The following is a 5,714-nucleotide window of genomic DNA, read 5'->3' on the forward strand; positions in this document are numbered from 1 at the left end:
AAAGAAAGCAAAAATGACGAAGGAAGAGGAAAGTGAGGGACGGAATTTGGAATCTGGAGGAGTTCGTCCCTCCTTGATATGGTAAAATTTGACTGAATGATCTCCCTTGCAAGACTGAATATTCCACGTTAGACCTGCATAAAAGAGCAGACAAAAAGAGAGCCGGGCTGACCCAACGAGGGACTCTCCGATGCCAAAGTTAGAATTCCGCCACAACAATTACGAGAATCTTCTATTAAAAGAGCGATCGATCCTTCTTTAGGGGCTTACCTTGCTATTTATAGGCAATGAGTCCAAGTAGCATTCGTTGAGAGTCCAACTTTGACCAATAGTCCACTATGTTCTATCCTATGAATATTCACTGATTCTAGGTAAGATCCAATGGTTATTCCCTTAATTCCTGAGGGCATTGGACTCTAGAGTGGGAGTTGTTCCGAGTTTTGTGGGGGTGGTTATACTCCTACATGCATCAACCACGGATGGCATTTCCTAGTCCCCCATGTTCCATTGGTTGCATGTTGTAGTGGGTTACAGTTCGTGTTAGTCCGTGGCCGCCTGGGAGGTTGACAAAGGTGGGAGCTCACCCGTATGGGACGAGGCTGGAGCTTGACTGTGAGGAGACCAAGGCTAGAGCTCGACTGTATGGAGACCGAGGCTAAAGCTTGGCTGTAAGGAGGCCGAGGCTAAAGCCCAGAGACCGAGGTTAAAGCTCAACTGTAAGGAGACCGAGGCTAAAGCCCGGCTGTAAGGAGGCCAAGGCTAAAGCCTAACTGTAAGGAGACCGAGGCTAGCAATTGGCTATAAGGAGATTGAGGCAAAAGCTCGCCTGCAAGGAGATCGAGGTGGAGGTTCAGCCTAGATGTGGCTGAGGCTAGAACTCAGCCTAGATGCATTAGCCCCCGGTCTGGAGGATCGGGTCTATCCTTTAGACCCCTCTTAGGTACGAAGTGTCATAATGATTGCTCGAAATTCATGCACTGTATTTTTGGCACAAATCATGTTGGGCTTGACGCGTGGCGCTTACGTGAATTCTCACCTCGGGGAGATGAAGCTCCTGCACATCCTGGTCATCATGATCGATTGATTCTGACCGTTTGATTAACCACCCCTCCTTCCTAGAAATAGTGCCCTTTGTTTAGTCCCTTTCCTTCATTCTTCAGAGGGGTTTTGTGCAAGTGTTCGGCACAGCAGCAACTAGAGTATTAGCTTAGCTCGGTTCGAAGTTTTTGGCATACTCTTCTTCAACTTTAATCAGTAAGTTATGGTTACTACTCACTCCTCTTTCGTTCCTCCTACTAAGCCTATCACCAAGGATCCCATGGATCCGTGTGTAGGATCCTCTGGTACTATACTGGACTAGCCACTCCCATTAGCCATAGTGAAGCTCGCTAGGGACTTTACGGTTTGTCTCAAGCCTCAGGAGTCAGCTTCCTCTTCTTATGAAGCTTCCTCTAGTAGCTCGGGCTCGGGTAGTGGCTCTGGGTCTGAGTCTACTGAGAAAACTGATGAGCACATTTATGTGTGAAATCTAGGGTAATAAAACGTGCATTTTATATATTTAGAATGTAGCTACCTTGGGTTTTACTCTCTTTTTGTAGGTTTTATATTTTCAAATTCTTAAAGACTATTGGGTGCTATCTCACCAATTTTACACCTAAAGATGTCCTATTTCTTTTCAAGGTTGTGAAGAGAATGTTCTGAGCAAGATGGATGTGTTCAATTAAAAGTACACAATTGTTTGGTCGACCGTACAAGTGATTATTCATTTCAGGCCAGAAAAAGAATAATGGATCAGAACTGAACCGAGATGCAGAACCAACCCGCCTGCAGTTGTCCTAGGGGTATAAGGAATATTTCAAATGCCAACAAGGATCGATGGACCACATCCTTAAGTGATTAAATATTCATTTTTGGTAATAACAACTACCTAGCGTAGTTGGTGAGTTGTAGTGTGTAAAATCTCTTCCTTATTAGGAGGTCTCAAGTTCGAACCTCTTGGCTGGGTTTCTTACCAAGAGGAGAGAGAAATAAGAAAATAAAAGAGAAAAATAGAAAAAAAAGAGAGAAAAAATAGGAAAGGAGAAAAGAAGGAAAAAAATAATTAAAAAAATCGTCCAAGATGTTACCCATGTTTAAAGAAGAGAGAAAAAAAATAAAAATAAAAAAAGAAGGAAAAAGGAAGAAAAATCGTTAGAGATTCCTTACTTCCTACGATTCTCTCTCTTCTCTCTCCTCCACCTCATCAACAAGATAAAAAAAATATATATTTTTTGTTTAGAAGCTAAAATTGTTAACTTCCCTACCCCATTCTCTATATAATAGAATTAATACAAGGGGAGGAGGCACTTCATTCTTCTTCTAGGGTTTTTTTTAGTTGCTCTTTCTCTCTTTCTCTAATTTTCTCTTTCACTAGCTGTAGTTCTAGGTTTATGCTTTAAAGACTTTTGTAAGTTCTTTTTATTCAATTAATGTAAGCACTTTTGTTTTTGATTTAGTCTTTTATTTTTATTGTGTAAGCAATTGAAATTGTAATTTTCAAGTTCTAGTTCTAAGCTTAGTTCTAGGTGACAAGAACAAGCTATGAAGCATCTCTTTCAAGTTCAATTTTTTTCTTCAGATTTGTTTTCTCTAGTCCTAGAAATTTTAGATTTGGTTTATTCCAGATCTAGTTTTTAGTAGTGGTAGTATCTCAAATTGATCAAGTTTTCAGTTCAAGGGTTGAAGTTTAAGTAAGTAGGTTCCCTCAGTAGTCTTCTCTTCTCCCTCTCATTCCCTCTTCTAACTACCCTTTCTTTCTTAATTTGGGATTTTAGTTTCAATCGTTACATTATTGCTATCCCTTTCCCCCAAGGTTCATGGTTAGTGTATGTGTTGGCTTTGCCCCTCCTAGCCATAGAACCATCATTTTATTGTTTTTATTTTAATTGTCTCCCTTTCCCTAAAGCCAAGTAGAGTAACCCTTGTAAGAGTGACTCTCTAGTCAAGTAGGGAAGCTCATATTATGATGCATCCCTCGGGCTAAGTAGAGAAACCTACTTGTGAGTCTCTCTCTAGCTTTATCCCCTTTCTTTTACTTTATTTTTATTTCAGCATTTTTTTTTCTTTTTTCTTTCATTACTTTTTAATTACGTGGGGTGTTTATTTTCAACTATTTGTTTATTTAATTTTAATTGCATGGCTTGTGTATTTAAATTCTTAGATGATGAATGGTTAGGATGTTATTTTAGATACATATGTTTAGGACGGTAATTAGAATTAGATCACAACCATTAATCGGTTCACTTTCGCATTATTAAAAGAAGTAAAAAAATAAAGTGATTGTTCTCTCTGTGTTTGACCCATAGCTACACTGATCCGTATACTTGTGGTTATATATTAAATCCTAACAAGTTTTTGATACTGTTGCCGGGGAGATAGTTCCATGTTATTTTTCACTTTCTTTTGGTAAATCAGAATGCTTTGTTTACTTTGTTTTGTTTTTTCCTTTTCTTTTATTGAATTCCTGAGAAAAACAACTTGCTAATAGTTGTATCAGTGGAGGTCGTCATGCCTCACAGTATGATAAAGACAGGTTTCGCCCTGTAGCAGTACCTCAGGAATTGACCTGAGCAACCCCGGATCCCTGCCGGTAAGCTCCCAAAAAGCCCAAAAATAAATAAATAAATTAAAAAAAATCATAATTTTTTTTTCTTCTATCCATTCCTTTGTGCTTATCTTACTCTAGTTGTGGGTAGTTTTCTGTTGCATGAGTGTTAGGTGGGTACGTAATACTAAGAATCGGTTAGAAAGAAGAGATCCAACAAGTAGTGACCCTATACGTTTGCTCTCTATAAAACCTTTCAATATAGGAGACCAACATCAAAACCCTTCACCTAAATCTCTGAAAGATAGGTTCTACCCTGCTAGAACAGCCCAACCTTCCTGCATAGTTCTACCACAAGCCTAGGGCAATAATTTTGAACTCAAATCTCAATACATCACTATGTTGCCCCACTTCTATGGGTTGACCTCTGAGGATGCATACCTATTTCTAAAGGAATTTGAAGAGGTATGTGTTCTAATTAAGATCCAACAGCTTTCTGATGATGCTGTTAAGCTTAGGTTTATCACTTTTGCATTGAAAGACCAAGCTAAGAAGTGGTTGTATGGGTTACCCAAAAATTTCATAACCTCATGGGAACAGTTCACAGTTGTCTTCCTTAAGAAGTTTTTCCCAACTCACAAGACCAATAAGCTTAGAAGTGATATCCTTCAGTTTAGGCAAAAGCCTAGTGAGTCCTTTTCCAAACTTATGGAGAGATTCAAGGATCTACTCCAAGAATGCCCACACCATGGCCTAGACTTATGACATTTATGTCAAATAATTTATGAGGATATTGATTACCCAACTAAACAAATGATAGAGTCTATGTGCCCTGAGGTATTCATATCCTTTACAGATGAAGGAAAAGCATGGGAATTCTTATTTGACTTAGCTGAAAAAAACCGCGAGTGGGAATCAACCCAAGAGAATGAAAGAACCATAGGAGGAAAAGGATATTCTGTGGATGGGATAATAGCCAAGGAAGCCCATTTGGATAGCCTAATTAAGAGGATTGAGGTTACTGTTCCCAGAGAGCCATCATCAGTCAATTTGATTAAGATTTGTGCTTGGTGCCAGTCCCCTAGAAATGTCATAGAAGAATGCCCCAACACCTCTGGGGCACTTCTAATGATAGTGTTAATGCCTTATACCAGAATAATCCATATAGTAACACCTATAATCCAGGATGGAGAAATCACTCAAATTTCTCCTAAAATCAGGGTAACCAAGCAGGGCCTTCCAATTTCCATAATTAAGGTCAACCTAGACCCCAAAGGCCTCCCTTTGCACAATAATCTTTTTCCCAAAATAATTTTCCTAGGTCAAATGTAAGACCTCAGGCTAGTTTTCCTAGGGCCCCTCTCCTATCATCTTATCAGCAAACCCCTGGGTTTACTAACATTGGAGAGGTAAATAGAAAAAGTGAATTGGAAAAAAATATGGCCCTTCTAATAACAAGCCATCAAAATCTTACGAGAGAACTTACCCAAGTTGTCTCAATTATGCGTGAGAGGGAGAAGGAACTTTACCCAGTCAACCAGAGCCTAACCTTAGGCATCATCATCCTGTTAGTTCATAAGGACCAACTAATGCACCACTGAATATAGTACAAGGTCAGACCCAACAAGGGCCCTCTAACCAATGTAATGTTGTTTATACCCTTAGGAGTGGTAGAGAGTACCAATAGAGTGTTTCTAAATCTTCCTCATCTATTACTCCTGTTAACTCTCCTTCAGTTGAGGACACAAGTGTGCCTCTTGTTCCAGGTTCGTCTGATGAACCTAAAGATTCTTCTAAAACTAAAGATGATTTGGTTGATGAAATAAAAAATGATTCTTCTGAAAAATGACAAATCCCTAATAGTCCTTATGTCCCTCTTGTCCCATTTTCTAATCGCTTGTAAACAAAAAGAAGACTGCTTCTATGGATAAAATTTTAGAAGTCTTCGAAAAGGTAGAAGTGAACATCCCTCTTTTGGATGCCATATACCAGATCCATGCCTATGCAAAGGCACTGAAAGATTTGTGTACTCACAAACGTATCACTAGTGTGCCCAAAAAGGTATTTTTGACAGGTAACATTAGTTCTATAATAACTCAGCCTATAGCAGCCAAGTATAAGGATCCAGGGA

At 39.2% G+C, this 5,714-nt stretch overlaps 1 non-coding gene across 1 annotated transcript; it reads right to left on the bottom strand.

Annotated features, from left to right (window-relative positions):
* Positions 1 to 4,231: 4,231 nt before the first annotated feature.
* LOC122087747 lies at positions 4,232 to 4,338 on the bottom strand. Its single transcript, XR_006142824.1, has one exon. It is a non-coding gene; the product is annotated as a small nucleolar RNA R71 (small nucleolar RNA).
* Positions 4,339 to 5,714: the final 1,376 nt, after the last annotated feature.

The sequence above is a fragment of the Macadamia integrifolia genome, chromosome 8 (genome assembly GCF_013358625.1).
Source record: "Macadamia integrifolia cultivar HAES 741 chromosome 8, SCU_Mint_v3, whole genome shotgun sequence".
Taxonomy (NCBI): Eukaryota; Viridiplantae; Streptophyta; class Magnoliopsida; order Proteales; family Proteaceae; genus Macadamia; species Macadamia integrifolia.